Source organism: Chiloscyllium plagiosum, unplaced genomic scaffold, assembly GCF_037043375.1.
Source record: "Chiloscyllium plagiosum isolate Xiang-an unplaced genomic scaffold, Cpla_swu_hap1 HiC_scaffold_55, whole genome shotgun sequence".
NCBI classification, from domain to species: Eukaryota; Metazoa; Chordata; class Chondrichthyes; order Orectolobiformes; family Hemiscylliidae; genus Chiloscyllium; species Chiloscyllium plagiosum.
In genome coordinates this window covers 967,938-986,542 of record NW_028270194.1, presented here as the reverse complement: position 1 = coordinate 986,542, position 18,605 = coordinate 967,938, and the positions used below count along the sequence as shown (strand labels likewise).

The following is an 18,605-nucleotide window of genomic DNA, read 5'->3' as shown; positions in this document are numbered from 1 at the left end:
AGAGCAGCAGGCGATTTCCTCTCGAGATTGTACGCTGTATTCAGCCGAACAACGCGATGCGACTATCGGCACATCCGAGCAGCAGCAGCACATGCGCGAAGTCTTCTGGAAAACACGGTGCCGCCGAAAGAATCGCCAGCGAGACGCTCTGAGATTCCAGAATCCAAAGGAACCGATCGGCACGAGCAGTCACAACAAGTGTGAGGTAGCACTCGAGAGCGCTGTCTGACTGATTGGAGACTTGCGACACTTTCAAGTGAGTGCTGACTGACTGCGTGGATGTTGTGTTCCTCCAGAGGGCTCCCTGCTGCTCGTGGTTTGCAACTGCAGACGTCACAGCACACCAACAGGCAGAATTCTCTGAAGAAGAAGAAGGTGTATTTTGGAGAAAGAGAACACTGGGGGCTGTTACCAGACAAAAAAAGAGGGCTTCTCCTTCATCCTCGTGAGCTGCAGCCATGCGGTCAGGTTCCGCAAAGTGCTGCTTTCAGATACACGCCAAGCAGGCCGAGATGCAAATAGCAACCGCCACTCGTCTGAAGCAGCACCCGCGAGCCCTGTCTGACCGGTAGGGCCTTTCCTTAGTGCTGACCTGCTCGGATGCGTTGCTGTTCAACTTGTGCAACTGTGGAAGTGGCACACCCCGTGCAGGCCAAATTTCAAGAAGAAGAAACGAAGAGAAGTCCACAGCCAGTTTTCCGACAGGAATGGAAGGCTCCTTCGTCCGGACATTGACATAGTAAGTTGTCATCGAGCAGTTTAGAGCGCTGCTTCGCGGGAAAACTTTGCTTGGAAGGAGTCATAGAGTCATAGAGATGTACATCACGGAAAGAGACCCTTCGGTCGGACCGTTCCGACCAGATATCCCATCCCAATCTAGTCGTACCTGCCGGCACCCGGGCCATATCCCTCCAAACCCTTCCTATTTATATAGCCATCCAGATGCCTTTTAAATGTTGCAATTGTACTAGCCTCCGCCACTTCCTCTGGCAGCTCATTCCATACACGTACCACCCTCTGTGTGAAAAAGGTGCCCCTTAGTTCTCTTTCATATCTTTTCCCTCTCACCCTAAACCTCTGCCCTCTCGTGCTGGTCTCCCGCACCCCAGGGAAAAGACTTTGTCTATTTATCCTATCTATACGCCTCATGATTTTATATCAATGATATAAATATCTCAGCAAGGGGCCCAGCAATCACTTCCCTAGCTTCCCACAGACCTGCTCAGGTCCTGGGCATTTATCCACTTGTATGCGTTTCAAGGCATCCAGCATTCCTCCTCTGCAATGTGGACAATTTACAAGATGTCACCATCCATTTCCCTATATTCTATACTTCTCCCTACATTCTATCCTTTTCCACAGTAAACACTGATGCAAACTACTCGTTTAGTATCGCCCAGCCCCCCCCACCCCCCACCTCTCCCCCGGCTCGACACAAAGGCCGCTGTGCTGATCATTGAGGGGCCCTATTCTCTCCCTAGTCACCCTTTTGTCCTTATAATGTATTTGTAAAAACCCTTTGGATTTTCCTTAACTCTATCTGCCAAAGCTATCTCAGGTCCCCTTTTTGCCCTCCTGATTTCCCGACTGTCTTTATACTCTGGTAAGGATTCACTCGATCTATCCTGTCTATACCTGACATGTGCTTCCTTCTTTTTCTTAACCAAACCCTCATTTTCTTAGGCTCTTTGGTAAACGGAAGCACCTCCCTTCTTGCTGAGCAAAGGATCTTAGTGCGCTGTGGCGTGGCTCTCCAGTAGCGGAGCCATCGAGACAAAGAGGCCGAATGTTGGCTGCCAAGAGCAAGACATACCGGGCTTTGCCGACCTCCTGACGCCACGGCTCTGCGGCACCGCGAGTGGGCCGTGTCTCTGCACGGGCCGGAGCCCAGCATGTAACGGGCGACGTGCGTGATTGTGGATTGAAAGCCGATATCCTGGCCTCACTTGAGCTGCAGCTTTCTGACAAGGCTTGTTCTGTGGCTCGCAGCACCTTGAAAACCGGCCTATTTGGGCACCCGGTATGCTACTCGGCTGTCGGCTGGCCTTCTTAGCGCAGTAGGCAGCGCGTCAGTCTCATAATCTGAAGGTCCTGAGTTCAATCCTCAGAGAAGGCAAGACTCTGGCCTTTGCCACCGTGCGTGTTTTCTTTCTCTCCGCGGGCAAGAATATTTGCTTTGGACGGCTTCACGCCTGATTTGAGCTGACCACACCAGAGCAAACGCGCTGCTGCAAGGTTTAACATCTGGGCGACACGTGCTCAACTTTTTGTTCTGCGCAGCATTTTGTAAACTCACCATCGTGCCATCTGTGCAGCAGCAAAGACTGGAGCCACATGCAGGGTTCACGCGAGGTCACACTGCTTGCGTCCCAAACGTGTCCCCAGGAAAAGCATTGTGGAGAATGTGGGCATCGATCCCACTACCTCGCGCATGCTAAGCGAGCGCTCTACCATTTGAGCTAATTCCCCTATGCTAGGTGCTCACCTCAGCCCCATGGTGCTTCGGAACGATGAGCTGAGAGCAGCAGGCGATTTCCTCTCGAGATTGTACGCTGTATTCAGCCGAACAACGCGATGCGACTATCGGCACATCCAAGCAGCAGCAGCACGAGCGCGAAGTCTTCTGGAAAACACGGTGCCGCCGAAAGAATCGCCAGCGAGACGCTCTGAGATTCCAGAATCCAAAGGAACCGATCGGCACGAGCAGTCACAACAAGTGTGAGGTAGCACTCGAGAGCGCTGTCTGACTGATTGGAGACTTGCGACACTTTCAAGTGAGTGCTGACTGACTGCGTGGATGTTGTGTTCCTCCAGAGGGCTCCCTGCTGCTCGTGGTTTGCAACTGCAGACGTCACAGCACACCAACAGGCAGAATTCTCTGAAGAAGAAGAAGGTGTATTTTGGAGAAAGAGAACACTGGGGGCTGTTACCAGACAAAAAAAGAGGGCTTCTCCTTCATCCTCGTGAGCTGCAGCCATGCGGTCAGGTTCCGCAAAGTGCTGCTTTCAGATACACGCCAAGCAGGCCGAGATGCAAATAGCAACCGCCACTCGTCTGAAGCAGCACCCGCGAGCCCTGTCTGACCGGTAGGGCCTTTCCTTAGTGCTGACCTGCTCGGATGCGTTGCTGTTCAACTTGTGCAACTGTGGAAGTGGCACACCCCGTGCAGGCCAAACGAAGAGAAGTCCACAGCCAGTTTTCCGACAGGAATGGAAGGCTCCTTCGTCCGGACATTGACATAGTAAGTTGTCATCGAGCAGTTTAGAGCGCTGCTTCGCGGGAAAACTTTGCTTGGAAGGAGTCATAGAGTCATAGAGATGTACATCACGGAAAGAGACCCTTCGGTCGGACCGTTCCGACCAGATATCCCATCCCAATCTAGTCGTACCTGCCGGCACCCGGGCCATATCCCTCCAAACCCTTCCTATTTATATAGCCATCCAGATGCCTTTTAAATGTTGCAATTGTACTAGCCTCCGCCACTTCCTCTGGCAGCTCATTCCATACACGTACCACCCTCTGTGTGAAAAAGGTGCCCCTTAGTTCTCTTTCATATCTTTTCCCTCTCACCCTAAACCTCTGCCCTCTAGTGCTGGTCTCCCGCACCCCAGGGAAAAGACTTTGTCTATTTATCCTATCTATACGCCTCATGATTTTATATCAATGATATAAATATCTCAGCAAGGGGCCCAGCAATCACTTCCCTAGCTTCCCACAGACCTGCTCAGGTCCTGGGCATTTATCCACTTGTATGCGTTTCAAGGCATCCAGCATTCCTCCTCTGCAATGTGGACAATTTACAAGATGTCACCATCCATTTCCCTATATTCTATACTTCTCCCTACATTCTATCCTTTTCCACAGTAAACACTGATGCAAACTACTCGTTTAGTATCGCCCAGCCCCCCCCCACCCCCCACCTCTCCTGCGGCTCGACACAAAGGCCGCTGTGCTGATCATTGAGGGGCCCTATTCTCTCCCTAGTCACCCTTTTGTCCTTATAATGTATTTGTAAAAACCCTTTGGATTTTCCTTAACTCTATCTGCCAAAGCTATCTCAGCTCCCCTTTTTGCCCTCCTGATTTCCCGACTGTCTTTATACTCTGGTAAGGATTCACTCGATCTATCCTGTCTATACCTGACATGTGCTTCCTTCTTTTTCTTAACCAAACCCTCATTTTCTTAGGCTCTTTGGTAAACGGAAGCACCTCCCTTCTTGCTGAGCAAAGGATCTTAGTGCGCTGTGGCGTGGCTCTCCAGTAGCGGAGCCATCGAGGCAAAGAGGCCGAATGTTGGCTGCCAAGAGCAAGACATACCGGGCTTTGCCGACCTCCTGACGCCACGGCTCTGCGGCACCGCGAGTGGGCCGTGTCTCTGCACGGGCCGGAGCCCAGCATGTAACGGGCGACGTGCGTGATTGTGGATTGAAAGCCGATATCCTGGCCTCACTTGAGCTGCAGCTTTCTGACAAGGCTTGTTCTGTGGCTCGCAGCACCTTGAAAACCGGCCTATTTGGGCACCCGGTATGCCACTCGGCTGTCGGCTGGCCTTCTTAGCGCAGTAGGCAGCGCGTCAGTCTCATAATCTGAAGGTCCTGAGTTCAATCCTCAGAGAAGGCAAGACTGTGGCCTTTGCCACCGTGCGTGTTTTCTTTCTCTCCGCGGGCAAGAATATTTGCTTTGGACGGCTTCACGCCTGATTTGAGCTGACCACACCAGAGCAAACGCGCTGCTGCAAGGTTTAACATCTGGGCGACACGTGCTCAACTTTTTGTTCTGCGCAGCATTTTGTAAACTCACCATCGTGCCATCTGTGCAGCAGCAAAGACTGGAGCCACATGCAGGGTTCACGCGAGGTCACACTGCTTGCGTCCCAAACGTGTCCCCAGGAAAAGCATTGTGGAGAATGTGGGCATCGATCCCACTACCTCTCGCATGCTAAGCGAGCGCTCTACCATTTGAGCTAATTCCCCTATGCTAGGTGCTCACCTCAGCCCCATGGTGCTTCGGAACGATGAGCTGAGAGCAGCAGGCGATTTCCTCTCGAGATTGTACGCTGTATTCAGCCGAACAACGCGATGCGACTATCGGCACATCCGAGCAGCAGCAGCACGAGCGCGAAGTCTTCTGGAAAACACGGTGCCGCCGAAAGAATCGCCAGCGAGACGCTCTGAGATTCCAGAATCCAAAGGAACAGATCGGCACGAGCAGTCACAACAAGTGTGAGGTAGCACTCGAGAGCGCTGTCTGACTGATTGGAGACTTGCGACACTTTCAAGTGAGTGCTGACTGACTGCGTGGATGTTGTGTTCCTCCAGAGGGCTCCCTGCTGCTCGTGGTTTGCAACTGCAGACGTCACAGCACACCAACAGGCAGAATTCTCTGAAGAAGAAGAAGGTGTATTTTGGAGAAAGAGAACACTGGGGGCTGTTACCAGACAAAAAAAGAGGGCTTCTCCTTCATCCTCGTGAGCTGCAGCCATGCGGTCAGGTTCCGCAAAGTGCTGCTTTCAGATACACGCCAAGCAGGCCGAGATGCAAATAGCAACCGCCACTCGTCTGAAGCAGCACCCGCGAGCCCTGTCTGACCGGTAGGGCCTTTCCTTAGTGCTGACCTGCTCGGATGCGTTGCTGTTCAACTTGTGCAACTGTGGAAGTGGCACACCCCGTGCAGGCCAAACGAAGAGAAGTCCACAGCCAGTTTTCCGACAGGAATGGAAGGCTCCTTCGTCCGGACATTGACATAGTAAGTTGTCATCGAGCAGTTTAGAGCGCTGCTTCGCGGGAAAACTTTGCTTGGAAGGAGTCATAGAGTCATAGAGATGTACATCACGGAAAGAGACCCTTCGGTCGGACCGTTCCGACCAGATATCCCATCCCAATCTAGTCGTACCTGCCGGCACCCGGGCCATATCCCTCCAAACCCTTCCTATTTATATAGCCATCCAGATGCCTTTTAAATGTTGCAATTGTACTAGCCTCCGCCACTTCCTCTGGCAGCTCATTCCATACACGTACCACCCTCTGTGTGAAAAAGGTGCCCCTTAGTTCTCTTTCATATCTTTTCCCTCTCACCCTAAACCTCTGCCCTCTAGTGCTGGTCTCCCGCACCCCAGGGAAAAGACTTTGTCTATTTATCCTATCTATACGCCTCATGATTTTATATCAATGATATAAATATCTCAGCAAGGGGCCCAGCAATCACTTCCCTAGCTTCCCACAGACCTGCTCAGGTCCTGGGCATTTATCCACTTGTATGCGTTTCAAGGCATCCAGCATTCCTCCTCTGCAATGTGGACAATTTACAAGATGTCACCATCCATTTCCCTATATTCTATACTTCTCCCTACATTCTATCCTTTTCCACAGTAAACACTGATGCAAACTACTCGTTTAGTATCGCCCAGCCCCCCCCACCCCCCACCTCTCCTGCGGCTCGACACAAAGGCCGCTGTGCTGATCATTGAGGGGCCCTATTCTCTCCCTAGTCACCCTTTTGTCCTTATAATGTATTTGTAAAAACCCTTTGGATTTTCCTTAACTCTATCTGCCAAAGCTATCTCAGGTCCCCTTTTTGCCCTCCTGATTTCCCGACTGTCTTTATACTCTGGTAAGGATTCACTCGATCTATCCTGTCTATACCTGACATGTGCTTCCTTCTTTTTCTTAACCAAACCCTCATTTTCTTAGGCTCTTTGGTAAACGGAAGCACCTCCCTTCTTGCTGAGCAAAGGATCTTAGTGCGCTGTGGCGTGGCTCTCCAGTAGCGGAGCCATCGAGACAAAGAGGCCGAATGTTGGCTGCCAAGAGCAAGACATACCGGGCTTTGCCGACCTCCTGACGCCACGGCTCTGCGGCACCGCGAGTGGGCCGTGTCTCTGCACGGGCCGGAGCCCAGCATGTAACGGGCGACGTGCGTGATTGTGGATTGAAAGCCGATATCCTGGCCTCACTTGAGCTGCAGCTTTCTGACAAGGCTTGTTCTGTGGCTCGCAGCACCTTGAAAACCGGCCTATTTGGGCACCCGGTATGCCACTCGGCTGTCGGCTGGCCTTCTTAGCGCAGTAGGCAGCGCGTCAGTCTCATAATCTGAGGGTCCTGAGTTCAATCCTACAGAGAAGGCAAGACTGTGCCCTTTGCCACCGTGCCTGTTTTCTTTCTCTCCGCGGGCAAGAATATTTGCTTTGGACGGCTTCACGCCTGATTTGAGCTGACCACACCAGAGCAAACGCGCTGCTGCAAGGTTTAACATCTGGGCGACACGTGCTCAACTTTTCGTTCTGCGCAGCATTTTGTAAACTCACCATCGTGCCATCTGTGCAGCAGCAAAGACTGGAGCCACATGCAGGGTTCACGCGAGGTCACACTGCTTGCGTCCCAAACGTGTCCCCAGGAAAAGCATTGTGGAGAATGTGGGCATCGATCCCACTACCTCTCGCATGCTAAGCGAGCGCTCTACCATTTGAGCTAATTCCCCTATGCTAGGTGCTCACCTCAGCCCCATGGTGCTTCGGAATGATGAGCTGAGAGCAGCAGGCGATTTCCTCTCGAGATTGTACGCTGTATTCAGCCGAACAACGCGATGCGACTATCGGCACATCCGAGCAGCAGCAGCACGAGCGCGAAGTCTTCTGGAAAACACGGTGCCGCCGAAAGAATCGCCAGCAAGACGCTCTGAGATTCCAGAATCCAAAGGAACCGATCGGCACGAGCAGTCACAACAAGTGTGAGGTAGCACTCGAGAGCGCTGTCTGACTGATTGGAGACTTGCGACACTTTCAAGTGAGTGCTGACTGACTGCGTGGATGTTGTGTTCCTCCAGAGGGCTCCCTGCTGCTCGTGGTTTGCAACTGCAGACGTCACAGCACACCAACAGGCAGAATTCTCTGAAGAAGAAGAAGGTGTATTTTGGAGAAAGAGAACACTGGGGGCTGTTACCAGACAAAAAAAGAGGGCTTCTCCTTCATCCTCGTGAGCTGCAGCCATGCGGTCAGGTTCCGCAAAGTGCTGCTTTCAGATACACGCCAAGCAGGCCGAGATGCAAATAGCAACCGCCACTCGTCTGAAGCAGCACCCGCGAGCCCTGTCTGACCGGTAGGGCCTTTCCTTAGTGCTGACCTGCTCGGATGCGTTGCTGTTCAACTTGTGCAACTGTGGAAGTGGCACACCCCGTGCAGGCCAAATTTCAAGAAGAAGAAACGAAGAGAAGTCCACAGCCAGTTTTCCGACAGGAATGGAAGGCTCCTTCGTCCGGACATTGACATAGTAAGTTGTCATCGAGCAGTTTAGAGCGCTGCTTCGCGGGAAAACTTTGCTTGGAAGGAGTCATAGAGTCATAGAGATGTACATCACGGAAAGAGACCCTTCGGTCGGACCGTTCCGACCAGATATCCCATCCCAATCTAGTCGTACCTGCCGGCACCCGGGCCATATCCCTCCAAACCCTTCCTATTTATATAGCCATCCAGATGCCTTTTAAATGTTGCAATTGTACTAGCCTCCGCCACTTCCTCTGGCAGCTCATTCCATACACGTACCACCCTCTGTGTGAAAAAGGTGCCCCTTAGTTCTCTTTCATATCTTTTCCCTCTCACCCTAAACCTCTGCCCTCTAGTGCTGGTCTCCCGCACCCCAGGGAAAAGACTTTGTCTATTTATCCTATCTATACGCCTCATGATTTTATATCAATGATATAAATATCTCAGCAAGGGACCCAGCAATCACTTCCCTAGCTTCCCACAGACCTGCTCAGATCCTGGGCATTTATCCACTTGTATGCGTTTCAAGGCATCCAGCATTCCTCCTCTGCAATGTGGACAATTTACAAGATGTCACCATCCATTTCCCTATATTCTATACTGCTCCCTACATTCTATCCTTTTCCACAGTAAACACTGATGCAAACTACTCGTTTAGTATCGCCCAGCCCCCCCCACCCCCCACCTCTCCTGCGGCTCGACACAAAGGCCGCTGTGCTGATCATTGAGGGGCCCTATTCTCTCCCTAGTCACCCTTTTGTCCTTATAATGTATTTGTAAAAACCCTTTGGATTTTCCTTAACTCTATCTGCCAAAGCTATCTCAGGTCCCCTTTTTGCCCTCCTGATTTCCCGACTGTCTTTATACTCTGGTAAGGATTCACTCGATCTATCCTGTCTATACCTGACATGTGCTTCCTTCTTTTTCTTAACCAAACCCTCATTTTCTTAGGCTCTTTGGTAAACGGAAGCACCTCCCTTCTTGCTGAGCAAAGGATCTTAGTGCGCTGTGGCGTGGCTCTCCAGTAGCGGAGCCATCGAGACAAAGAGGCCGAATGTTGGCTGCCAAGAGCAAGACATACCGGGCTTTGCCGACCTCCTGACGCCACGGCTCTGCGGCACCGCGAGTGGGCCGTGTCTCTGCACGGGCCGGAGCCCAGCATGTAACGGGCGACGTGCGTGATTGTGGATTGAAAGCCGATATCCTGGCCTCACTTGAGCTGCAGCTTTCTGACAAGGCTTGTTCTGTGGCTCGCAGCACCTTGAAAACCGGCCTATTTGGGCACCCGGTATGCCACTCGGCTGTCGGCTGGCCTTCTTAGCGCAGTAGGCAGCGCGTCAGTCTCATAATCTGAGGGTCCTGAGTTCAATCCTACAGAGAAGGCAAGACTGTGCCCTTTGCCACCGTGCCTGTTTTCTTTCTCTCCGCGGGCAAGAATATTTGCTTTGGACGGCTTCACGCCTGATTTGAGCTGACCACACCAGAGCAAACGCGCTGCTGCAAGGTTTAACATCTGGGCGACACGTGCTCAACTTTTCGTTCTGCGCAGCATTTTGTAAACTCACCATCGTGCCATCTGTGCAGCAGCAAAGACTGGAGCCACATGCAGGGTTCACGCGAGGTCACACTGCTTGCGTCCCAAACGTGTCCCCAGGAAAAGCATTGTGGAGAATGTGGGCATCGATCCCACTACCTCTCGCATGCTAAGCGAGCGCTCTACCATTTGAGCTAATTCCCCTATGCTAGGTGCTCACCTCAGCCCCATGGTGCTTCGGAATGATGAGCTGAGAGCAGCAGGCGATTTCCTCTCGAGATTGTACGCTGTATTCAGCCGAACAACGCGATGCGACTATCGGCACATCCGAGCAGCAGCAGCACGAGCGCGAAGTCTTCTGGAAAACACGGTGCCGCCGAAAGAATCGCCAGCAAGACGCTCTGAGATTCCAGAATCCAAAGGAACCGATCGGCACGAGCAGTCACAACAAGTGTGAGGTAGCACTCGAGAGCGCTGTCTGACTGATTGGAGACTTGCGACACTTTCAAGTGAGTGCTGACTGACTGCGTGGATGTTGTGTTCCTCCAGAGGGCTCCCTGCTGCTCGTGGTTTGCAACTGCAGACGTCACAGCACACCAACAGGCAGAATTCTCTGAAGAAGAAGAAGGTGTATTTTGGAGAAAGAGAACACTGGGGGCTGTTACCAGACAAAAAAAGAGGGCTTCTCCTTCATCCTCGTGAGCTGCAGCCATGCGGTCAGGTTCCGCAAAGTGCTGCTTTCAGATACACGCCAAGCAGGCCGAGATGCAAATAGCAACCGCCACTCGTCTGAAGCAGCACCCGCGAGCCCTGTCTGACCGGTAGGGCCTTTCCTTAGTGCTGACCTGCTCGGATGCGTTGCTGTTCAACTTGTGCAACTGTGGAAGTGGCACACCCCGTGCAGGCCAAATTTCAAGAAGAAGAAACGAAGAGAAGTCCACAGCCAGTTTTCCGACAGGAATGGAAGGCTCCTTCGTCCGGACATTGACATAGTAAGTTGTCATCGAGCAGTTTAGAGCGCTGCTTCGCGGGAAAACTTTGCTTGGAAGGAGTCATAGAGTCATAGAGATGTACATCACGGAAAGAGACCCTTCGGTCGGACCGTTCCGACCAGCTATCCCATCCCAATCTAGTCGTACCTGCCGGCACCCGGGCCATATCCCTCCAAACCCTTCCTATTTATATAGCCATCCAGATGCCTTTTAAATGTTGCAATTGTACTAGCCTCCGCCACTTCCTCTGGCAGCTCATTCCATACACGTACCACCCTCTGTGTGAAAAAGGTGCCCCTTAGTTCTCTTTCATATCTTTTCCCTCTCACCCTAAACCTCTGCCCTCTAGTGCTGGTCTCCCGCACCCCAGGGAAAAGACTTTGTCTATTTATCCTATCTATACGCCTCATGATTTTATATCAATGATATAAATATCTCAGCAAGGGACCCAGCAATCACTTCCCTAGCTTCCCACAGACCTGCTCAGATCCTGGGCATTTATCCACTTGTATGCGTTTCAAGGCATCCAGCATTCCTCCTCTGCAATGTGGACAATTTACAAGATGTCACCATCCATTTCCCTATATTCTATACTGCTCCCTACATTCTATCCTTTTCCACAGTAAACACTGATGCAAACTACTCGTTTAGTATCGCCCAGCCCCCCCCACCCCCCACCTCTCCTGCGGCTCGACACAAAGGCCGCTGTGCTGATCATTGAGGGGCCCTATTCTCTCCCTAGTCACCCTTTTGTCCTTATAATGTATTTGTAAAAACCCTTTGGATTTTCCTTAACTCTATCTGCCAAAGCTATCTCAGGTCCCCTTTTTGCCCTCCTGATTTCCCGACTGTCTTTATACTCTGGTAAGGATTCACTCGATCTATCCTGTCTATACCTGACATGTGCTTCCTTCTTTTTCTTAACCAAACCCTCATTTTCTTAGGCTCTTTGGTAAACGGAAGCACCTCCCTTCTTGCTGAGCAAAGGATCTTAGTGCGCTGTGGCGTGGCTCTCCAGTAGCGGAGCCATCGAGACAAAGAGGCCGAATGTTGGCTGCCAAGAGCAAGACATACCGGGCTTTGCCGACCTCCTGACGCCACGGCTCTGCGGCACCGCGAGTGGGCCGTGTCTCTGCACGGGCCGGAGCCCAGCATGTAACGGGCGACGTGCGTGATTGTGGATTGAAAGCCGATATCCTGGCCTCACTTGAGCTGCAGCTTTCTGACAAGGCTTGTTCTGTGGCTCGCAGCACCTTGAAAACCGGCCTATTTGGGCACCCGGTATGCCACTCGGCTGTCGGCTGGTCTTCTTAGCGCAGTAGGCAGCGCGTCAGTCTCATAATCTGAGGGTCCTGAGTTCAATCCTACAGAGAAGGCAAGACTGTGCCCTTTGCCACCGTGCGTGTTTTCTTTCTCTCCGCGGGCAAGAATATTTGCTTTGGACGGCTTCACGCCTGATTTGAGCTGACCACACCAGAGCAAACGCGCTGCTGCAAGGTTTAACATCTGGGCGACACGTGCTCAACTTTTTGTTCTGCGCAGCATTTTGTAAACTCACCATCGTGCCATCTGTGCAGCAGCAAAGACTGGAGCCACATGCAGGGTTCACGCGAGGTCACACTGCTTGCGTCCCAAACGTGTCCCCAGGAAAAGCATTGTGGAGAATGTGGGCATCGATCCCACTACCTCTCGCATGCTAAGCGAGCGCTCTACCATTTGAGCTAATTCCCCTATGCTAGGTGCTCACCTCAGCCCCATGGTGCTTCGGAATGATGAGCTGAGAGCAGCAGGCGATTTCCTCTCGAGATTGTACGCTGTATTCAGCCGAACAACGCGATGCGACTATCGGCACATCCGAGCAGCAGCAGCACGAGCGCGAAGTCTTCTGGAAAACACGGTGCCGCCGAAAGAATCGCCAGCAAGACGCTCTGAGATTCCAGAATCCAAAGGAACCGATCGGCACGAGCAGTCACAACAAGTGTGAGGTAGCACTCGAGAGCGCTGTCTGACTGATTGGAGACTTGCGACACTTTCAAGTGAGTGCTGACTGACTGCGTGGATGTTGTGTTCCTCCAGAGGGCTCCCTGCTGCTCGTGGTTTGCAACTGCAGACGTCACAGCACACCAACAGGCAGAATTCTCTGAAGAAGAAGAAGGTGTATTTTGGAGAAAGAGAACACTGGGGGCTGTTACCAGACAAAAAAAGAGGGCTTCTCCTTCATCCTCGTGAGCTGCAGCCATGCGGTCAGGTTCCGCAAAGTGCTGCTTTCAGATACACGCCAAGCAGGCCGAGATGCAAATAGCAACCGCCACTCGTCTGAAGCAGCACCCGCGAGCCCTGTCTGACCGGTAGGGCCTTTCCTTAGTGCTGACCTGCTCGGATGCGTTGCTGTTCAACTTGTGCAACTGTGGAAGTGGCACACCCCGTGCAGGCCAAATTTCAAGAAGAAGAAACGAAGAGAAGTCCACAGCCAGTTTTCCGACAGGAATGGAAGGCTCCTTCGTCCGGACATTGACATAGTAAGTTGTCATCGAGCAGTTTAGAGCGCTGCTTCGCGGGAAAACTTTGCTTGGAAGGAGTCATAGAGTCATAGAGATGTACATCACGGAAAGAGACCCTTCGGTCGGACCGTTCCGACCAGATATCCCATCCCAATCTAGTCGTACCTGCCGGCACCCGGGCCATATCCCTCCAAACCCTTCCTATTTATATAGCCATCCAGATGCCTTTTAAATGTTGCAATTGTACTAGCCTCCGCCACTTCCTCTGGCAGCTCATTCCATACACGTACCACCCTCTGTGTGAAAAAGGTGCCCCTTAGTTCTCTTTCATATCTTTTCCCTCTCACCCTAAACCTCTGCCCTCTAGTGCTGGTCTCCCGCACCCCAGGGAAAAGACTTTGTCTATTTATCCTATCTATACGCCTCATGATTTTATATCAATGATATAAATATCTCAGCAAGGGGCCCAGCAATCACTTCCCTAGCTTCCCACAGACCTGCTCAGGTCCTGGGCATTTATCCACTTGTATGCGTTTCAAGGCATCCAGCATTCCTCCTCTGCAATGTGGACAATTTACAAGATGTCACCATCCATTTCCCTATATTCTATACTTCTCCCTACATTCTATCCTTTTCCACAGTAAACACTGATGCAAACTACTCGTTTAGTATCGCCCAGCCCCCCCCACCCCCCACCTCTCCTGCGGCTCGACACAAAGGCCGCTGTGCTGATCATTGAGGGGCCCTATTCTCTCCCTAGTCACCCTTTTGTCCTTATAATGTATTTGTAAAAACCCTTTGGATTTTCCTTAACTCTATCTGCCAAAGCTATCTCAGGTCCCCTTTTTGCCCTCCTGATTTCCCGACTGTCTTTATACTCTGGTAAGGATTCACTCGATCTATCCTGTCTATACCTGACATGTGCTTCCTTCTTTTTCTTAACCAAACCCTCATTTTCTTAGGCTCTTTGGTAAACGGAAGCACCTCCCTTCTTGCTGAGCAAAGGATCTTAGTGCGCTGTGGCGTGGCTCTCCAGTAGCGGAGCCATCGAGACAAAGAGGCCGAATGTTGGCTGCCAAGAGCAAGACATACCGGGCTTTGCCGACCTCCTGACGCCACGGCTCTGCGGCACCGCGAGTGGGCCGTGTCTCTGCACGGGCCGGAGCCCAGCATGTAACGGGCGACGTGCATGATTGTGGATTGAAAGCCGATATCCTGGCCTCACTTGAGCTGCAGCTTTCTGACAAGGCTTGTTCTGTGGCTCGCAGCACCTTGAAAACCGGCCTATTTGGGCACCCGGTATGCCACTCGGCTGTCGGCTGGCCTTCTTAGCGCAGTAGGCAGCGCGTCAGTCTCATAATCTGAGGGTCCTGAGTTCAATCCTACAGAGAAGGCAAGACTGTGCCCTTTGCCACCGTGCCTGTTTTCTTTCTCTCCGCGGGCAAGAATATTTGCTTTGGACGGCTTCACGCCTGATTTGAGCTGACCACACCAGAGCAAACGCGCTGCTGCAAGGTTTAACATCTGGGCGACACGTGCTCAACTTTTCGTTCTGCGCAGCATTTTGTAAACTCACCATCGTGCCATCTGTGCAGCAGCAAAGACTGGAGCCACATGCAGGGTTCACGCGAGGTCACACTGCTTGCGTCCCAAACGTGTCCCCAGGAAAAGCATTGTGGAGAATGTGGGCATCGATCCCACTACCTCTCGCATGCTAAGCGAGCGCTCTACCATTTGAGCTAATTCCCCTATGCTAGGTGCTCACCTCAGCCCCATGGTGCTTCGGAATGATGAGCTGAGAGCAGCAGGCGATTTCCTCTCGAGATTGTACGCTGTATTCAGCCGAACAACGCGATGCGACTATCGGCACATCCGAGCAGCAGCAGCACGAGCGCGAAGTCTTCTGGAAAACACGGTGCCGCCGAAAGAATCGCCAGCAAGACGCTCTGAGATTCCAGAATCCAAAGGAACCGATCGGCACGAGCAGTCACAACAAGTGTGAGGTAGCACTCGAGAGCGCTGTCTGACTGATTGGAGACTTGCGACACTTTCAAGTGAGTGCTGACTGACTGCGTGGATGTTGTGTTCCTCCAGAGGGCTCCCTGCTGCTCGTGGTTTGCAACTGCAGACGTCACAGCACACCAACAGGCAGAATTCTCTGAAGAAGAAGAAGGTGTATTTTGGAGAAAGAGAACACTGGGGGCTGTTACCAGACAAAAAAAGAGGGCTTCTCCTTCATCCTCGTGAGCTGCAGCCATGCGGTCAGGTTCCGCAAAGTGCTGCTTTCAGATACACGCCAAGCAGGCCGAGATGCAAATAGCAACCGCCACTCGTCTGAAGCAGCACCCGCGAGCCCTGTCTGACCGGTAGGGCCTTTCCTTAGTGCTGACCTGCTCGGATGCGTTGCTGTTCAACTTGTGCAACTGTGGAAGTGGCACACCCCGTGCAGGCCAAATTTCAAGAAGAAGAAACGAAGAGAAGTCCACAGCCAGTTTTCCGACAGGAATGGAAGGCTCCTTCGTCCGGACATTGACATAGTAAGTTGTCATCGAGCAGTTTAGAGCGCTGCTTCGCGGGAAAACTTTGCTTGGAAGGAGTCATAGAGTCATAGAGATGTACATCACGGAAAGAGACCCTTCGGTCGGACCGTTCCGACCAGATATCCCATCCCAATCTAGTCGTACCTGCCGGCACCCGGGCCATATCCCTCCAAACCCTTCCTATTTATATAGCCATCCAGATGCCTTTTAAATGTTGCAATTGTACTAGCCTCCGCCACTTCCTCTGGCAGCTCATTCCATACACGTACCACCCTCTGTGTGAAAAAGGTGCCCCTTAGTTCTCTTTCATATCTTTTCCCTCTCACCCTAAACCTCTGCCCTCTAGTGCTGGTCTCCCGCACCCCAGGGAAAAGACTTTGTCTATTTATCCTATCTATACGCCTCATGATTTTATATCAATGATATAAATATCTCAGCAAGGGGCCCAGCAATCACTTCCCTAGCTTCCCACAGACCTGCTCAGATCCTGGGCATTTATCCACTTGTATGCGTTTCAAGGCATCCAGCATTCCTCCTCTGCAATGTGGACAATTTACAAGATGTCACCATCCATTTCCCTATATTCTATACTGCTCCCTACATTCTATCCTTTTCCACAGTAAACACTGATGCAAACTACTCGTTTAGTATCGCCCAGCCCCCCCCACCCCCCACCTCTCCTGCGGCTCGACACAAAGGCCGCTGTGCTGATCATTGAGGGGCCCTATTCTCTCCCTAGTCACCCTTTTGTCCTTATAATGTATTTGTAAAAACCCTTTGGATTTTCCTTAACTCTATCTGCCAAAGCTATCTCAGGTCCCCTTTTTGCCCTCCTGATTTCCCGACTGTCTTTATACTCTGGTAAGGATTCACTCGATCTATCCTGTCTATACCTGACATGTGCTTCCTTCTTTTTCTTAACCAAACCCTCATTTTCTTAGGCTCTTTGGTAAACGGAAGCACCTCCCTTCTTGCTGAGCAAAGGATCTTAGTGCGCTGTGGCGTGGCTCTCCAGTAGCGGAGCCATCGAGACAAAGAGGCCGAATGTTGGCTGCCAAGAGCAAGACAGACCGGGCTTTGCCGACCTCCTGACGCCACGGCTCTGCGGCACCGCGAGTGGGCCGTGTCTCTGCACGGGCCGGAGCCCAGCATGTAACGGGCGACGTGCGTGATTGTGGATTGAAAGCCGATATCCTGGCCTCACTTGAGCTGCAGCTTTCTGACAAGGCTTGTTCTGTGGCTCGCAGCACCTTGAAAACCGGCCTATTTGGGCACCCGGTATGCCACTCGGCTGTCGGCTGGTCTTCTTAGCGCAGTAGGCAGCGCGTCAGTCTCATAATCTGAGGGTCCTGAGTTCAATCCTACAGAGAAGGCAAGACTGTGCCCTTTGCCACCGTGCGTGTTTTCTTTCTCTCCGCGGGCAAGAATATTTGCTTTGGACGGCTTCACGCCTGATTTGAGCTGACCACACCAGAGCAAACGCGCTGCTGCAAGGTTTAACATCTGGGCGACACGTGCTCAACTTTTTGTTCTGCGCAGCATTTTGTAAACTCACCATCGTGCCATCTGTGCAGCAGCAAAGACTGGAGCCACATGCAGGGTTCACGCGAGGTCACACTGCTTGCGTCCCAAACGTGTCCCCAGGAAAAGCATTGTGGAGAATGTGGGCATCGATCCCACTACCTCTCGCATGCTAAGCGAGCGCTCTACCATTTGAGCTAATTCCCCTATGCTAGGTGCTCACCTCAGCCCCATGGTGCTTCGGAACGATGAGCTGAGAGCAGCAGGCGATTTCCTCTCGAGATTGTACGCTGTATTCAGCCGAACAACGCGATGCGACTATCGGCACATCCGAGCAGCAGCAGCACGAGCGCGAAGTCTTCTGGAAAACACGGTGCCGCCGAAAGAATCGCCAGCAAGACGCTCTGAGATTCCAGAATCCAAAGGAACCGATCGGCACGAGCAGTCACAACAAGTGTGAGGTAGCACTCGAGAGCGCTGTCTGACTGATTGGAGACTTGCGACACTTTCAAGTGAGTGCTGACTGACTGCGTGGATGTTGTGTTCCTCCAGAGGGCTCCCTGCTGCTCGTGGTTTGCAACTGCAGACGTCACAGCACACCAACAGGCAGAATTCTCTGAAGAAGAAGAAGGTGTATTTTGGAGAAAGAGAACACTGGGGGCTGTTACCAGACAAAAAAAGAGGGCTTCTCCTTCATCCTCGTGAGCTGCAGCCATGCGGTCAGGTTCCGCAAAGTGCTGCTTTCAGATACACGCCAAGCAGGCCGAGATGCAAATAGCAACCGCCACTCGTCTGAAGCAGCACCCGCGAGCCCTGTCTGACCGGTAGGGCCTTTCCTTAGTGCTGACCTGCCCGGATGCGTTGCTGTTCAACTTGTGCAACTGTGGAAGTGGCACACCCCGTGCAGGCCAAATTTCAAGAAGAAGAAACGAAGAGAAGTCCACAGCCAGTTTTCCGACAGGAATGGAAGGCTCCTTCGTCCGGACATTGACATAGTAAGTTGTCATCGAGCAGTTTAGAGCGCTGCTTCGCGGGAAAACTTTGCTTGGAAGGAGTCATAGAGTCATAGAGATGTACATCACGGAAAGAGACCCTTCGGTCGGACCGTTCCGACCAGATATCCCATCCCAATCTAGTCGTACCTGCCGGCACCCGGGCCATATCCCTCCAAACCCTTCCTATTTATATAGCCATCCAGATGCCTTTTAAATGTTGCAATTGTACTAGCCTCCGCCACTTCCTCTGGCAGCTCATTCCATAC

General features: G+C 52.1%; 8 non-coding genes across 8 annotated transcripts; 2 read left to right on the top strand and 6 right to left on the bottom strand.

The window, feature by feature from the left end:
• Nucleotides 1–2,043: 2,043 nt before the first annotated feature.
• trnam-cau (transfer RNA methionine (anticodon CAU)) lies at nucleotides 2,044–2,116 on the top strand. Its single transcript has one exon. It is a non-coding gene; the product is annotated as a tRNA-Met (tRNA).
• A 2,430-nt stretch (nucleotides 2,117–4,546) lies between these two features.
• On the top strand, nucleotides 4,547–4,619 carry trnam-cau (transfer RNA methionine (anticodon CAU)). The gene has a single exon. It is a non-coding gene; the product is annotated as a tRNA-Met (tRNA).
• A 280-nt stretch (nucleotides 4,620–4,899) lies between these two features.
• On the bottom strand, nucleotides 4,900–4,972 carry trnaa-agc (transfer RNA alanine (anticodon AGC)). Its single transcript has one exon. It is a non-coding gene; the product is annotated as a tRNA-Ala (tRNA).
• Nucleotides 4,973–7,402: 2,430 nt separating this feature from the next.
• Nucleotides 7,403–7,475, bottom strand: trnaa-agc (transfer RNA alanine (anticodon AGC)). Its single transcript has one exon. It is a non-coding gene; the product is annotated as a tRNA-Ala (tRNA).
• A 2,446-nt stretch (nucleotides 7,476–9,921) lies between these two features.
• On the bottom strand, nucleotides 9,922–9,994 carry trnaa-agc (transfer RNA alanine (anticodon AGC)). Its single transcript has one exon. It is a non-coding gene; the product is annotated as a tRNA-Ala (tRNA).
• Nucleotides 9,995–12,440: 2,446 nt separating this feature from the next.
• Nucleotides 12,441–12,513, bottom strand: trnaa-agc (transfer RNA alanine (anticodon AGC)). Its single transcript has one exon. It is a non-coding gene; the product is annotated as a tRNA-Ala (tRNA).
• Nucleotides 12,514–14,959: 2,446 nt separating this feature from the next.
• Nucleotides 14,960–15,032, bottom strand: trnaa-agc (transfer RNA alanine (anticodon AGC)). Its single transcript has one exon. It is a non-coding gene; the product is annotated as a tRNA-Ala (tRNA).
• Nucleotides 15,033–17,478: 2,446 nt separating this feature from the next.
• On the bottom strand, nucleotides 17,479–17,551 carry trnaa-agc (transfer RNA alanine (anticodon AGC)). The gene has a single exon. It is a non-coding gene; the product is annotated as a tRNA-Ala (tRNA).
• Nucleotides 17,552–18,605: the final 1,054 nt, after the last annotated feature.